Genomic DNA, 18,113 nt, shown 5'->3' on the forward strand with positions numbered 1-18,113 from the left:
TCAGGCTCGCACTCACAAACTATAGATTGATGGCTGCTGAGAGAGGGTATTTCAGGAATGTGCCAGCTAATTATGCTTCTAGTACAAAGTAGTAAGTAGTCAGCCCTGAAATCATGTACACACAGCCACAGTAACAGACTCGGCTGATTGTATTTATATATGGCTATATTTATGTTTATGCAACAACAATAACAAAAAGAGGCTAACGATGGGGGTGGGACTGTAGGGGTAGCATAGGTGTTAAAGAAAAGGTCCATGGGAGGGTTTGGAGGGAGGAAAGGAGAAAGTGAAATAATTACATTTTAATTAAATGTGTTTTAATGAAGCAAAGAGTGCTGATGGCACCCTGCATTTGAGACTCCCCTCACTATGAGAAGTAAAGCTACAGATGTCAAACACCCAAGGTGCTTCAATTCCGAGCTGATCAGAGTTCAGTGTTTGGGAGCTATTTAGGTCACTAGGAAATGACTTCTGTGTCTCAGTTAATTTAAAACCTAAATTCTCTTGAAGCCATTGCAGAGCAACCAGTGTGACATAGGCCTGCAGCTAATTATGTCAACCACAGTGGGTGGCAGGCAGGCTGGAGAGGTAGATTGAAGAGCACAGGTGAGGCCCTATTACAGCTAGCTAGATTTTGTTCCCTTCTGCAGAACCTTGCAACTCAAATTGTGGACTATGAACCCTTGATATCAGCACCATCTTGAAGGTGTTCACACACTTGGCTTCTGGGATCCTATGCAGCCCCACAGAGCTAGGTCTGAGTCTCTATCTTCTCCATGTTTCCAAGTGACCCCTGACATGAGCTGCCAGGAGCTAACAGACACGTTTCCATTTCCTGCTCTGGGGATTATACGGCAGCAGTAAGCAAGCCATGGATGCTTTTGATTTTCTTTCCCAGGAATTGTAGATCAATATAATATAAGACATGGGGGTAGGCTCCTTTTGGAATCAATGCAGTAATGTGGGGGCTGGGTGAGCACGCTCCCCTTCTGAACTATCCACAATTGTTAGCACTTGTGAGTGGGGGATGAACCCTGATACAGATGTTCTTAATTCTGTGATTGAAACAAATAGATACAGCAAATGATTTCAGTTTGATGCACTGTTTCTGAAAAGCCTATAGTGACATATTTATTCAACTATAAAGTTTTGCTAGCTCTCTTTTTCCCCTTACATGAGAGAATTTCACTGCAGTGATAGTATCCATGATCCTCTCTCCAAAGAAATTTTCCATCTCAGAGGCTCATTACATAAATTCTTGTCTCATTTATCACACTTATATTAATGAGTCTTGTACATATTGAAATTAGAGTAGCAACCTATAAACAAGTTAACCTTCATGTGTATGTATGTAGACATTATTTATGTGTGTTGGTGTACATGTGTGCACACACACATGTGGACATACAGACTGTCTCAGGTGTGGATCCTTAGGCACTGTCTACAGTTTTTTTAGTATATCTCACTGGCCTTGGGCTCATCAAGAAAGCTAGGCTGGCTATCCAGAAACCCCCAGGGCTCTCCCCGTTTCCATCTTCAGCAGTGGGATTCCAAGCACTACACATCGCACTAGACATTTTTTAAAAAGTGGGTTCTGGACATTGAACTGGGATCCTTGTGCTTGCAATGCTGGCACTTTACTGACTGAGCTATATCTAAGCTGGTTGACATATATATATATATATATATATATATATATATGTATATATGTGTGTGTGTGTGTGTTTGAAGCAAAGAATCCATTGTACAATGTAGTCAATCTACTTGTCAATCTGTTTCAAAGCATGTGCTTTTGAAGAACAAAAAACAACAAACAAACAAACAAAAAACCCCAGAAAACGGAGGCTTCTGTTACATGGCAAACACTAAATAACATCTTGACAGTTTCCCTTTGATCTGGTCAGTGATTCCTTCCTCCAAACCAGCTATTCTTTGCCAAAATTTCTTCTCCTGTTTCTATGCTTCCATTCTGCTTCCCATTTAGAGAACCCCAATAAAAGACAAAGTATATGCCTATGTCTTTTCCCAGGTTTGTAGATGCTTGTTCATGTACATACTTATGAACACATTGGATTTGGAATCTCTAAGATGATTGGAGCACACAGGCCCAGAACTGCACAGACTCAGGAGCTCTATGTGTAGTGATGTAGGAGAAAAAGGAATTATGATTGTTGTGGTAGGTTTTACTTACAGGAGTGGTCCAGTAAAATCATGTTAATTACTAATATAGATCACTATTTAGTGTTTCTGGCAAGAAGGCCAGAAAATAACAGCCCCTATAAGAGTTGAACTGGAGTATATCCAATGAACAGGAGAACCAATTAAAATATGCTTCCCCCACCCTCAGATCTGCTCTCTGCCTAGAGTCCCCTGAAAGTCACCAGTGTAATTAGACAACCAGAGAGAAGAACCTGACAAGGGCAGAGATCTTTTTCTTAAGAAGTCATAATATTAAGTCTTAGATGAACAAGTCAGATTGAGGTAAAGTCCCATTGATAATATTAAGACTTTGAGATTTAATAAGTTAGCATCTTGATTCGTCGAGTCCATTTTCTGTGTGATGAGAACTCGATGGGGGATCTTTGTAAAGTCCCTGACCATAGTGTGTAATCAATAATATCAGCTGTCATTATTATCACAAGTTTGGATCTCAAGTGAATTGAAGTCCTAAGTTAATACAGCTTTCTAATGCTAGATGATTAGATATTTACCATGAATGTTGTCTTTAGTTAATCTTGGTAATATTTAGATGAAGCAGTGAGTCTTACTGTATATTTCTATTGTGCATTTTGATTGTGCTAATAGCAAATGGTTAACCTTTCTAATATTAAAAAGAAAGTAGCTGACATTTTCAGAAGCTGAAATATGTCAAATATATATTTAACAATCTATACAAAGTTTTCTCATATATGGAAAATAAATTGTTTATAATGTCAACTTGAATAGCTCTGAGGGTCGCTTTATCAAAAAATTGATTGCAAAACTAATTTTTCTACTCAGAACTCTATTTCTCCACTGAATTATGTGTTAGCTTGCAAAAGATTGGATAATTTGGAGGGAGAGGGGGGGTGAGAGGTCTGGGGAAAGAGAGATGGAGAGAATGAGAGAAAAGGAGGGAGAGAGGGAGAGGGAGAGCGAGGGGGAACAAAAAAGGAGGCTGGATAGAGGAATAAATTAATTCAGAAAAATTTCCCATCCTCCAACCACCCCCCTCTACTCATCAAAAAAGCTTACAGGCACTAAAATGTATTAACATTTCTAAGAAGATAATTTGGAATATTCATTTTCATTATGTAGCCTACTGAATATGACAAAATCAAATTTATCTAAGGAGATATCCACGGCTGCTAATTTCCTTGACAATGCGGACACGAAGCAAGGGAACCCATGAATCATTCATGAAGTTCAATTTACTTCTCTTAGTTTTTAGTGTTTAATAACCATGAATAGAAAGCATGCAGGGCATGGTAGATCTTATTTTTAAATTATTTTCAGATGGAAATGAATGATTTGGCAGGGAGAGATCAAGTAAGAATGGTGCTAGGGTTTCTGCTGTTACGCACCACTCATTTCATATTTTTCTTGTATTTATATATTCGTGCATTCATAACCCTTTTCCTATGTTCAGCTTAGCTTAATACATCAGAACCACTCCAACACTAACATTATTTAGGCAGGTGCATAAAGTAATTTACTGGTGAATGAATGAAGTCCAGGAGTTCTAGTTCGGGGGTTGAAAGAGACCCTGAAGGTTATAAAATAAAACTGGTCTCCTACTGAGGATATCTACTGCATTGTTAACGGTAGGCAGCCATTTCCAATTTAATTGACATGTCTCCCTGGGAAAAGAAGTTTTCATCTTAGGCAGGCACTTACTTCATGAATAGCCACTGCTACTTATTTGAAATGACTTCTCTTAAATTCTAAATCTCCCTTACTGAAATCCCCGAGCGCTACTTGAGCCATGTGGGCTCAGAACTCATGACGCGTTAGTCAGATACAATTGAATGCACCTATACTGCCATGCTAGGTTGGTTTTGACTGGAACTAACTGGATCATGTGGTGCTTAAGTTATATGACCTTTTGCTGTTCCTGTGAGATTCTTTACTTAAGTCAGTAGAATGAGGCGAACAGGTTGCCTTTCCAATATTGGACCTTTCCCAATTACCTAAATATTTGAATAGAAGAGAAAAAAAACCTGACTCTTCTCTCAGTGAATTTCTCCTGCTTTCCCTCAAACTGGACATCAGCTTCGTTCATTCCCACCTTTGGACTGACTGGTCACTGGTTCTACCTGGGTCAGTTGGCTTTGGAGCTGAGTGGCTGTTTGTTCTTTGGTGTTTGTATCAGGATGGGAACTACCATTAGCTCTTGAGGTACTGACTCCTCCCGCATATCTTGGGATTTGCCAGCCTCTAAAATTGCATGGTCCGAGTCTGTATAATTAATCTATATCTCTGTATCTGTCTTGGCTCCTTTCCTTCTTCTCTATTGACTTTATTTTCCTGCAGAATCCCATTTATCACACTTTGAAGACTTTTGTCTCCTGTATCACACTGCTTAAAATATCCAGAAATGGTGGTTATAGCTCTCTAAATTTTTTTCTTAGGGCCCTGTTTACTCAGTCTGAATTAAATTATCTTAATAAGGTTTTTAATTTAGGGCCCATTCTTGATTCGTTTATAGAATTACTTGGGTCTGATGTCTGGACATAGTGACTATTTTGAGTTTATTTACAAGTGTTGTTATATTACATTACATAAATAAAACGTAGCATTTCAATTCTGTAAAAATATCAATTTCTTACAGTAGGTTAAGTTGCTGGGTATAGATTCTTTTTTATCTGTCATGTTTGTGGGTGAGAAAACAATTTTATTTTATAAAATTTGTTTTATAATCAAACATTGCTTGGAGTTCTGTGTACACATTGCTACAAACGAGCATTGAAGTAGAATAGTACCACTGTGTGACTAACAGACTGAGTGGTCCATTAACTTAGTACATGAGGACTATGCTTTTATTATACAAACCCTAAGAAAATAACCAGGTGTCACTGAATTTTACTATTGCCTGATGACTTCATGCTAGTTTATACAGGTAATGTGTAGGCAGTTTATGGATCATGATAAGGCAAAATCATAATGTTAATCATTGAAGGAATTAGAATACTAGCTTTTCTTCTATTTTGCTCTTGGGTGACACATTCATAATAATTTTGAGGTAATTTTTTCTTTTATTGGATATTCTCCTCCAGAAACCCACTACCCCCACTATGAGGGTGCTCCCTTACCCACCAACCTATTGCCTCCCACCTCACCACCCTGACATCACCCTACACTGGGGCATCGAACCTTGACAGGACCAAGGGCCTCTCCTCCCACTGATGCTGACAAGGTCATCCTTTGCTACATATGCTGTTAAAGCCATAGGTCCATCCCTGTGTTCTCTTGGGATGGTGGTTTAGTCCCTGGGAACTTTGGGGAATTTGGTTGGTTGATATTGTTGTTCTTCTTATGGGATTGCAACCCCCTTCAGCTCCTTCAGTCGTCCTTTCTCTAACTCTTCCTTTGGGGACCCCATTCTCTGTTCAATGGTTGGCTGTGAGCATCCACCTTTGTATTTGTCAGGCTCTGGCAGAGCCTCTCATGAGACAGCTATATCAGGCTCCTGCCAGCATGCACTTCTTGGCATCAACAATATTGTCTGGTTTTGGTATCTGTGTATGGGATGGATCCCCCAGTTGAGGCAGTCTCTGAATAGCCTTTTCTTCAGTCTCTGCTCCACACTTTGTCTCCATATATCCCCCTGTGAGGATTTTTGTTCCCTCTTCTAAGAAGGTCTGAAGCATCCACACTTTGGTCTTTCTTCTTCTTGAGCTTCATGTGGTCTGTGAATCATATCTTGGGTAGTCCGAGCTTTTGGTCTAAAATCTGCTTATCACCAAGTTCATACCATGTGTGTTCCCTTTGATTGGGTTACCTCACTCAGAATAATATTTTCTAGTTCCATCCATTTGCCTAAGAATTTCATGAAGCCATTGTTTTTAATAGCTGAGTAGTACTCCATTGTGTAAAAGTATCACATTTGCCACACCGGCGGATCCCGGACCGCAGCAGCTCCCTGCTCCCAAACCCCGTGGGAGAGAGACCTCACCGCCTGATCAGGTGGGCACTCCTGAGGCTGCAGAGCGGAGGAGACCACCAACACTGCCCACCCCTGCCCACATCCCTGGCCCAAGAGGCAACTGTATAAGGCCTCTGGGTTCCCATAGGGGAGGGCCCGGGAGCGGCAGGACCCCTGTGCCTGAGACACTGCCGGAACCTGAAGGAAACAGACCGGATAAACAGTTCTCTGCACCCAAATCCCGTGGGAGGGAGAGCTGAACCTTCAGACAGGCGGACACGCCTGGGAAACCAGAAGAGACTGCACTCTGTGCACATCCAGGCGCCAGAGGAAAACACCAAACGTCATCTGAAACCCTGGTGCACGGAGGCTCCCGGAAGGAGCGGCACAGATTTTCCCGGTTGCTGCCACAGCGGAGAGGACTTAGGCAGTACCCCACGAGCAAACTTGAGCCTTGGAACCACAGGTAGGACCAACTTTTCCCCTGCAAGAAACCTGCCTGGTGAACTCAAGACACAGGCCCACAGGAACAGCTGAAGACCTGTAGAGAGGAAAAACTACACGCCCGAAAGCAGAACACTCTGTCCCCATAACTGGCTGAAAGAAAACAGGAAAACAGGTCTACAGCACTCCTGACACACAGGTTATAGGACAGTCTAGCCACTGTCAGAAATAGCAGAACAAAGTAACACTAGAGATAATCTGATGGCGAGAGGCAAGCGCAGGAACCCAAGCAACAGAAACCAAGACTACATGGCATCATCGGAGCCCAATTCTCCCACCAAAGCAAACACGGAATATCCAAACACACCAGAAAAGCAAGACCTAGTTTCAAAATCATATTTGATCATGATGCTGGAGGACTTCAAGAAAGACATAAAGAACTCCCTTAGAGAACAAGTAGAAGCCTACAGAGAGGAATCGCAAAAATCCCTGAAAGAATTCCAGGAAAACACAATCAAACAGTTGAAGGAATTAAAAATGGAAATAGAAGCAATCAAGAAAGAACACATGGAAACAACCCTGGACATAGAAAATCAAAAGAAAAGACAAGGAGCTGTAGATACAAGCTTCACCAACAGAATTCAAGAGATGGAAGAGAGAATCTCGGGAGCAGAAGATTCCATAGAAATCATTGACTCAACTGTCAAAGATAATGTAAAGCGGAAAAAGCTACTGGTCCAAAACATACAGGAAATCCAGGACTCAATGAGAAGATCAAACCTAAGGATAATAGGTATAGAAGAGAGTGAAGACTCCCAGCTCAAAGGACCAGTAAATATCTTCAACAAAATCATAGAAGAAAACTTCCCTAACCTAAAAAAAGAGATACCCATAGGCATACAAGAAGCCTACAGAACTCCAAATAGATTGGACCAGAAAAGAAACACCTCCTGTCACATAATTGTCAAAACACCAAACGCACAAAATAAAGAAAGAATATTAAAAGCAGTAAGGGAAAAAGGTCAAGTAACATATAAAGGCAGACCTATCAGAATCACACCAGACTTTTCGCCAGAAACTATGAAGGCCAGAAGATCCTGGACAGATGTCATACAGACCCTAAGAGAACACAAATGCCAGCCCAGGTTACTGTATCCTGCAAAACTCTCAATTAACATAGATGGAGAAACCAAGATATTCCATGACAAAACCAAATTTACACAATATCTTTCTACAAGTCCAGCACTACAAAGGATAATAAAGGGTACAGCCCAACATAAGGAGGCAAGCTATACCCTAGAAGCAAGAAACTAATCATCTTGGCAACAAAACAAAGAGAATGAAAGCACACAAATATAACCTCACTTCCAAATATGAATATAACGGGAAGCAATAATCACTATTCCTTAATATCTCTCAATATCAATGGCCTCAACTCCCCAATAAAAAGACATAGATTAACAAACTGGATACGCAACGAGGACCCTGCATTCTGCTGCCTACAGGAAACACACCTCAGAGACAAAGACAGACATTACCTCAGAGTGAAAGGCTGGAAAACAATTTTCCAAGCAAATGGTCAGAAGAAGCAAGCTGGAGTAGCCATTCTAATATCAAATAAAATCAATTTTCAACTAAAAGTCATCAAAAAAGATAAGGAAGGACACTTCATATTCATCAAAGGAAAAATCCACCAAGATGAACTCTCAATCCTAAATATCTATGCCCCAAATACAAGGGCACCTACATATGTAAAAGAAACCTTACTAAAGCTCAAAACACACATTGCACCTCACACAATAATAGTGGGAGATTTCAACACCCCACTCTCATCAATGGACAGATCATGGAAACAGAAATTAAACAGAGATGTAGACAGACTAAGAGAAGTCATGAGCCAAATGGACTTAACGGATATTTATAGAACATTCTATCCTAAAGCAAAAGGATATACCTTCTTCTCAGCTCCTCATGGTACTTTCTCCAAAATTGACCATATAATTGGTCAAAAAATGGGCCTCAACAGGTACAGAAAGATAGAAATAATCCCATGCGTGCTATCGGACCACCACGGCCTAAAACTGGTCTTCAATAACAATAAGGGAAGAATGCCCACATATACGTGGAAATTGAACAATGCTCTACTCAATGATAACCTGGTCAAGGAAGAAATAAAGAAAGAAATTAAAAACTTTTTAGAATTTAATGAAAATGAAGGTACAACATACCCAAACTTATGGGACATAATGAAAGCTGTGCTAAGAGGAAAACTCATAGCGCTGAGTGCCTGCAGAAAGAAACAGGAAAGAGCATATGTCAGCAGCTTGACAGCACACCTAAAAGCTCTAGAACAAAAAGAAGCAAATACACCCAGGAGGAGTAGAAGGCAGGAAATAATCAAACTCAGAGCTGAAATCAACCAAGTAGAAACAAAAAGGACCATAGAAAGAATCAACAGAACCAAAAGTTGGTTCTTTGAGAAAATCAACAAGATAGATAAACCCTTAGCCAGACTAACGAGAGGACACAGAGAGTGCGTCCAAATTAACAAAATCAGAAATGAAAAGGGAGACATAACTACAGATTCAGAGGAAATTCAAAAAATCATCAGATCTTACTATAAAAACCTATATTCAACAAAACTTGAAAATCTTCAGGAAATGGACAATTTCCTAGACAGATACCAGGTATCGAAGTTAAATCAGGAACAGATAAACCAGTTAAACAACCCCATAACTCCTAAGGAAATAGAAGCAGTCATTAAAGGTCTCCCAACCAAAAAGAGCCCAGGTCCAGACGGGTTTAGTGCAGAATTCTATCAAACCTTCATAGAAGACCTTATACCAATATTATCCAAACTATTCCACAAAATTGAAACAGATGGAGCCCTACCGAATTCCTTCTATGAAGCCGCAATTACTCTTATACCTAAACCACACAAAGACCCAACAAAGAAAGAGAACTTCAGACCAATTTCCCTTATGAATATCGACGCAAAAATACTCAATAAAATTCTGGCAAACCGAATTCAAGAGCACATCAAAACAATCATCCACCATGATCAAGTAGGCTTCATCCCAGGCATGCAGGGATGGTTTAATATAAGGAAAACCATCAACGTGATCCATCATATAAACAAACTGAAAGAACAGAACCACATGATCATTTCATTAGATGCTGAGAAAGCATTTGACAAAATTCAACACCCCTTCATGATAAAAGTCCTGGAAAGAATAGGTATTCAAGGCCCATACCTAAACATAGTAAAAGCCATATACAGCAAACCAGTTGCTAACATTAAACTAAATGGAGAGAAACTTGAAGCAATCCCACTAAAATCAGGGACTAGACAAGGCTGCCCACTCTCTCCCTACTTATTCAATATAGTTCTTGAAGTTCTAGCCAGAGCAATCAGACAACAAAAGGAGATCAAGGGGATACAGATCGGAAAAGAAGAGGTCAAAATATCACTATTTGCAGACGACATGATAGTATATTTAAGTGATCCCAAAAGTTCCACCAGAGAACTACTAAAGCTGATAAACAACTTCAGCAAAGTGGCTGGGTATAAAATTAACTCAAATAAATCAGTTGCCTTCCTCTATACAAAAGAGAAACAAGCCGAGAAAGAAATTAGGGAAACGACACCCTTCATAATAGACCCAAATAATATAAAGTACCTCGGTGTGACTTTAACCAAGCAAGTAAAAGATCTGTACAATAAGAACTTCAAGACACTGAGGAAAGAAATTGAAGAAGACCTCAGAAGATGGACAGATCTCCCATGCTCATGGATTGGCAGGATTAATATAGTAAAAATGGCCATTTTACCAAAAGCAATCTACAGATTCAATGCAATCCCCATCAAAATACCAATCCAATTCTTCAAAGAGTTAGACAGAACAATTTGCAAATTCATCTGGAATAACAAAAAACCCAGGATAGCTAAAATTATCCTCAACAATAAAAGACTTCAGGGGGAATCACTATCCCTGAACTCAAGCAGTATTACAGAGCAATAGTGATAAAAACTGCATGGTATTGGTACAGAGACAGACAGATAGACCAATGGAATAGAATTGAAGACCCAGAAATGAACCCACACACCTATGGTCACTTGATTTTTGACAAAGGAGCCAAAACCATCCAATGGAAAAAAGATAGCATTTTCAGCAAATGGTGCTGGTTCAACTGGAGGGCAACATGTAGAAGAATGCAGATCGATCCATGCTTATCACCCTGTACAAAGCTTAAGTCCAAGTGGATCAAGGACCTCCACATCAAACCAGACACACTCAAACTAATAGAAGAAAAACTAGGGAAGCATCTGGAACACATGGGCACTGGAAAAAATTTCCTGAACAAAACACCAATGGCTTATGCTCTAAGATCAAGAATCGACAAATGGGATCTCATAAAACTGCAAAGCTTCTGTAAGGCAAAGGACACTGTGGTTAGGACAAAACGGCAACCAACAGATTGGGAAAAGATCTTTACCAATCCTATAACAGATAGAGGCCTTATATCCAAAATATACAAAGAACTCAAGAAGTTAGACCGCAGGGAAACAAATAACCCTATTAAAAAATGGGGTTCAGAGCTGAACAAAGAATTCACAGCTGAGGAATGCCGAATGGCTGAGAAACACCTAAAGAAATGTTCAACATCTTTAGTCATAAGGGAAATGCAAATCAAAACAACCCTGAGATTTCACCTCACACCAGTGAGAATGGCTAAGATCAAAAACTCAGGTGACAGCAGATGCTGGCGAGGATGTGGAGAAAGAGGAACACTCCTCCATTGTTGGTGGGATTGCAGACTGGTAAAACCATTCTGGAAATCAGTCTGGAGGTTCCTCAGAAAATTGGACATTGAACTGCCTGAGGATCCAGCCATACCTCTCTTGGGCATATACCCAAAAGATGCCTCAACATATAAAAGAGACACGTGCTCCACTATGTTCATCGCAGCCTTATTTATAATAGCCAGAAACTGGAAAGAACCCAGATGCCCTTCAACAGAGGAATGGATACAGAAAATGTGGTACATCTACACAATGGAATATTACTCAGCTATCAAAAACAACGACTTTATGAAATTCGTAGGCAAATGGTTGGAACTGGAAAATATCATCCTGAGTGAGCTAACCCACTCACAGAAAGACATACATGGTATGCACTCATTGATAAGTGGCTATTAGCCCAAATGCTTGAATTACCCTAGATCCCCAGAACAAAGGAAACTCAAGACGGATGATCAAAATGTGAATGCTTCACTCCTTCTTTAAATGAGGAAAAAGAATACCCTTGGCAGGGAAGGGAGAGGCAAAGATTAAAACAGAGACTGAAGGAACACCCATTCAGAGCCTGCCCCACAGGTGGCCCATACATATACAGCCACCCAATTAGACAAGATGGATGAAGCAAAGAAGTGCAGACCGACAGGAGCCGGATGTAGATCGCTCCTGAGAGACACAGCCAGAATACAGCAAATACAGAGGCGAATGCCAGCAGCAAACCACTGAACTGAGAATAGGTCCCCCGTTGAAGGAATCAGAGAAAGAACTGGAAGAGCTTGAAGGTGCTCGAGACCCCAAAAGTACAACAATGTCAAGCAACCAGAGCTTCCAGGGACTAAGCCACTACCTAAAGACTATACATGGACTGACCCTGGACTCTGTCCCCATAGGTAGCAATGAATATCCTAGTAAGAGCACCAGTGGAAGGGGAAGCCCTGGGTCTTGCTAAGACTGAACCCCCAGTGAACTAGACTATGCGGGGAGGGTGGCAATGGGGGGAGGTTTGGGAGGGGAACACCCACAAGGAAGGGGAGGGGGGAGGGTGATGTCTGTCCGGAAACCGGGAAAGGGAATAACACTTGAAATGTATATAAGAAATACTCAAGATAAAAAAAAAGTATCACATTTTCTGTATCCATTCATCTGTTGAAGGACATCTGGGTTCTTTCCAGATTCTGGCTGTTATAAATAAGGCTGCTATGAACATAGTGGAGCACGTGTCTTTGTTATATGTTGGAGCTTCTTTTGGGTATATGCCCAGGAGAGCTATGGCTGGTTCCTTAGGTAGTACTATGTCCAATTTTCTGAGGAACTGTCAGACTGATTTCCAGAGTGGTTCTACCAGCTTGGAATCCCACCAACAATGGAGAAGTGTTTATCTTTCTCCACATCCTCACAAACTTCTGCTGTTACCTGAGTTTTTGATCTTAGCCATTCTGACTTGTTTGAGGTGGGATCTCAGGGTTGTTTTGCTTTGCATTTCCCTGATGACTAAGGATGTTGAACATTTCTTTAGATGCTTTGAGGCCATTCCATATGCCTCAGTTGAGAATTCTTTGTTTATCTCTGTAGCCCATTTTTAAAAAAAGGGTTATTTGATTTCATGGAGTCTAACCTCTTCAATTTTTTGTATATATTGCATTTTGAGGTAATCTTAAGGCACACATATGAAATTGTATGAAGGAAGGAGTGCTGGATTGCAGGTTCAATATGAGGAGTTGAAACTGCTCTTATATTTGAAAATTAAAGCAACTCATCAAAATTTATTGGCGATACTTATAAAATACATTATCCTTACAGACCTCTTACCAGAAATTAATCTTGGTTTTAACAAATGGGTAGTGAACCACGTAATGAACTCTTTACTTTTACTTTATAATCAGCTGGGCAAAGAATCAATAAAATTTGGAATGAAAAAGTACCACCAAGTACTACATTCATCTTAGTCCCTAGGGGATGTGTAGATGCTAAAACTATGCACTGTATAAACAGCAGAGATTAATACCCCAAAGCTTTAATAGTTCTGCACTCTAGGAGGTCCAAAATGAAGGCAATGATAGGTTCTGGTGTCTGGTGAGGGTTCATTTTCTCTTTCATACGATACTTCTGGTTATGTCCTAATATACTGAGTAGAAGGGACAAGGGAACTCTCTGGGAAATACCTTCTTTAAAGTGAGCTCCACTCATCATCCTAATGTTATCATCACATCACTCTGATGAATAGGTTCCAATGTGAATTTAGGAAGGCACAAACATTAAGAACATAGGAAAGCAGCAGCAGCAGCACCAGGAGTGACAGCAGCAACAACAACAGCAGCAAAATAAAGCAGAGTATTTTGAAAGAAACTGGGGCTTCTTTGAATTGAAATCCAGGAGGGAGATTGTTTGAGATTTAGAAAAGAAACCAAACTTACAAGGCTTGGGAAGTAAACTAAACTCACAAGTCTCAGGGAAGTTTAAAACTTACAAGATTCAAAAGGACCATACCCAAGTTTATCTAAGTGATACTAAATGCTGAGATGTGGTACTGAGCAGTTGTGCTGACTGCAAAGGGTCATGCAGAGGTCTCCAGGGATGCTAGCTCTGTGAATCATCATCCCCCATGCTGGGCAGACCTTTCAGAGATGCATTTGTGTCACCTAAAATCCTCACACATGAGTAACTTCAGTAGACTCACTGAATCCTTAAACTGGACTTGGATGGATTGGTTTCTTTGGTCTGTCATTGGTACCCCCATCTGAGGTGAATAAACGCGTGTTCACATTGTTCTAGAAAAAGTCACACAAAACCCATCCCCAGGGTTATAATAGCACTAAGCAATTGCTAGTGAGAAAGGACTCTTTAGCCAGCAGAGTCAGTCCAAGGCATAGGAGCTCCAGGGCTTCAGCTCTCATGAACTCACCCATTCTGGGGTAAGCTTTTTGTTGATTTTCTCCCTTTAACTCCACTAAGAAACCCAAAAGACTTAGTTCAACAATCTGGACATTTGTTTTTGGTCTGCCAAGGGTGCCCTATGTTAGAAGAACAGTCATTTGTTCATGCCTCCCTACCCTGAAACATAGGTGTTGCTAAGAGTGTTGGAGAATGAGAAGGGTTAAATATGGGTGTGAACACAGATTTCAGATTGGAAATTGGTTTCTACTTATTTGAATGTAGTAAGACACCTGATGCTCAAAGTGAGAGGGAAAGAATAAAAAATTAAAATTAAAAGCCATCCTAATAATTCTCCATGATTCTTATCCTAAGACCTATCTAACTCCACAAGGCCCATGGCTATCCACTCTTCATTTGGTAACCTTATTGATTTCAAGTTCAAATCCTCCTTATACAAAATTCTTCTATTGATTTATCCATACGCTATGGCTTCATTTTATGGAATTCGAGGCTATAACGCTATTACTCTGGTCCAAGTTCAAGTACATGTTCAGTTTAACAAGACTTTATGGCCTTTGCAATTTTAATTGATTAGATGGCAATAAAATAAGCAAAACAGTCTCTTCTTCAGTCAAGAAAGATGCCCAAAGGAAAGAAGGCCAAGGGGAAGAAGATGGCTCCAGCCCCTGCTGTCATGAAGAAACAGGTGGTACAAAAAGGTGGCCAATCCTCTAAGAAAAGGCCCAAGGACTTTGGCATTGGGCAGGACATCCAGTCCAAAGGAGATCTAACATGCTTCGTCAAATGGCCCAGCTACATCAGGCAGTAGCAGCAAAGCGCTATCCTCCATAAGCGACTCACAGTACCTCCTGCCCTTAACTAGTTCCCCGAGACCCTGGACAGGCAAACAGTGACTCAGCTGCTTAAGCTTGCCCACAAGTACAGGCCAGAGACAAAGCAGGAGAAGAAGCAAAGGCTGCTGGCCCGTGCTGAGAAGAAAGCTGCTGGCAAAGGGGACGTCCCAACTAAGACACCACCTGTCTTCCGAGCAGGGGTCAATACAGTCACCACCTTGGTGGAGAACAGAAGGCTCAGTTGGCGGTGATTGCCCATGATGTAGACTCCCATTGATCTGGTGGTTTTCCTGTCTGCCTTGTGTCAAAAAAATGGGGTGCCCTACTGCATCATCAAGGGGAAGGCCAGGCTGGGGCGCCTGGTCCACAGGAAGACATGCACCGCTGTTGCCTTCACACAGGTGAACTCGGAAGACAAGGGTGCTCTGGCTAAGCTGGTGGAAGCTATTAGGACAGATAGGATTAGATCCACCACCACTGGGGAGGCAACGTCCTGGGTCCTAAGTCTATGTCTCAAATTGCCAAGCTGGAAAAGGCAAAGGCTAAAGAACTGGTCTCTAGGGCTGGAGAAATGGCTCAGTGGTTAAGAGCACTGACTGCTCTTCCAGAGGCCCTGAGTTCAAATCCTAGAACCAGGGTTACAACCATCTGTAAAGAGTTCTGATGCACTCTTCTGGTGTGACTGAAGACAGCTATAGTGTACTTATATATAATAAATCTTAAAAAAAATAAAACAAAACAAAACAAACTCCCCACTAAACTGGGTTAAATATGCATTGGTTAAGTTTTTTTGTACATAAATATAATTATAAAATTAAGAAAAAGTAAGCAAAATGTCTTTAATTTGTCTCAAAGAACCCAACCAAGGAAAGCATTATCCCAGCCTTAATGGGATGCACATACAAACTAGTAAATTCTGCAATGTAGGCAATGTTCCCACTTGGTTAGTCACCGAAAAGTTTGATTGGCTCAATCTTATATTGAGCAATGTCTACTTTATCATTCTTATAATCTAACTGACATTAGACTCACTAAGCTAGTAGTCCAATATGTTATCAATAGGGGAGGTGCAATTTCATAAAATGCCACAGTTGTTTATGGAGAGTTAAAAACCACGAAGGAATAACCAGTATTAAGGTTAAAAACAAGCAAAGCAAGCAAAAGTCAGCAAATAAATATAGACTCCACATTTTTGGCATCTTTTCCTGCACGACATAATAGTTTTATTCTTAATATTTTACATTTCTTTACATCTGATAGTCAACAGTTAAGATAAAAATATTTTAAGCATACTGTAGAGCTATGCAGCCCTGAGCCTTCTGGGTGATAATGTGGACGTGTCTTCAATGGAATCAAGGACTGCTCAGTTTGCTGACTCTGTAAGATATCCTAGCCTCCCTTTCAGCTACAAATATTTGGCACTTGACCTAGGAGCCAAATTCTGCTTCAGTTTCTAGGATTGGTTCTGACCTTTGGCAGAGACAATATTGGGAAATCTAGACCTGTCTTGCCTTTGCTGGGTTCCTGTCCGTGCTGAGAGCAGCTGTAACACAGTCATGGAGCCTGCTTCCCTCCTCACCTGTTTATGGCAGAGGTCTGTGATGAAGTAGAACTGGGCTTGTAAAAGTACCTGGGTTTGACTTCCCATCCCTCCACAGTCCCTGCCTTTGGTTAGCTCAGTTCTCTGCATCCTAGATACTGTAACTCTCAGATGTTGTTACAATGCTTTTATCAGAGAGGCATCCCATGGTTCTGTGCTGTTCGCTTAACACATACAATGCAATGGGCTCAGTTCTTGTTTAGGTTTTAGTTTCTATCACGTCCCTGCTTCTACAGATCCTATTTAGGCAATATTTAATTTCTCTTTGTTGCTGTAAAATTATTAAAAATAAAGTGGTGTCTTTTGCCCCCACTAGATCTGGCACCACAGTGCCCCAAGGTATCTGGTAGGTATCTTAATCTTAGTCAGCAAAGCCACTCACCCGCTTTGCTCCATCCCATATCACCCTGCCGATGGCCTCTCTCTGAGCCTGGCAACAACCTCTCCACCCATCCAGTTCCCAAGGCAGGCTGCCACCATGCCATAAATAGACATCTCCATTCCGTGGCAGCTTAGTGTCCCAGCTGCCACATACTCTCTTAAACTTAATTTGCCACAAGAAAGAACACACAACACAATAACCTCTGATCCTATTGATAAGATATAATTGCCCACCTAAACATACAAACCCCTATACACATCCATCCTTTAAGAATATTCATAACAACCTGTAAATACACATCGGCCTCCATGTTCTCTCGATGGCTTCTTCTTCCCCAGTCTCCTTCCGTTCCAGTCTCCTCCTCTTCCCTCAAACTTCTCTCCCACCCTTCCTTCCTTCTCATCCAATGACAGGCCTCCTTCTATCTTGTACCTGCCTTCACCTGTATGACATCCTACATGACTTATTTATTATTTTGATCATTACACAGTATGATGAATGGGTTGAAAGGTTACATACTTTCCTGTTTGAATAAAGAAATATGCTATCTTTAGAAAAATGTCAATCTACAAAGTAGAAAAGCTCACTATGCATTGTAGAAAATATGAATTTTGAGAGAATATGCTGATAAATTTTAATTCAGAATCTATTAAAGTTCTTTGCAAAATTCATTGCTCCTTAATCGAGTGATGAATGCCAAGAATCTTAGAATCTCTTCTGACAGTTTCAGAACACAACATTTTCCAAAAGAAGCCAAAGTTTAAGAAAGTCACAAAAATCAGTGGACAGATAGTCAAAGGTGACTGGAACCGTATCTGTCACCAGGCTGTCAGCTATTCTGCTATTTCTACCCCAGTGTTAAAGGTACCCATTCATTTACTGAACCAAAGCTGTGTTTTACTTATAAAGTACTATCTGTCATTAATGAATTATCATGTTTTTATTTCCAATTTGGTCATTTTGGTGTGCAAACCAAGTCACCACTAACACTTTCATAAGTAATGCCTTTTAGTATTTACCAGGTTCTTTATGATCTT

At 40.7% G+C, this 18,113-nt stretch overlaps 1 protein-coding gene across 1 annotated transcript in view; it reads right to left on the reverse strand.

Annotated features, from left to right (window-relative positions):
- Gabrb1 (gamma-aminobutyric acid type A receptor subunit beta1) overlaps positions 1–18,113 on the reverse strand; it is a 483,582-nt gene that overhangs the window by 94,496 nt on the left and 370,973 nt on the right. The gene's annotated exons all lie outside the window — the stretch shown is intronic.

The sequence above is a fragment of the Rattus norvegicus genome, chromosome 14 (genome assembly GCF_036323735.1).
Source record: "Rattus norvegicus strain BN/NHsdMcwi chromosome 14, GRCr8, whole genome shotgun sequence".
NCBI classification, from domain to species: Eukaryota; Metazoa; Chordata; class Mammalia; order Rodentia; family Muridae; genus Rattus; species Rattus norvegicus.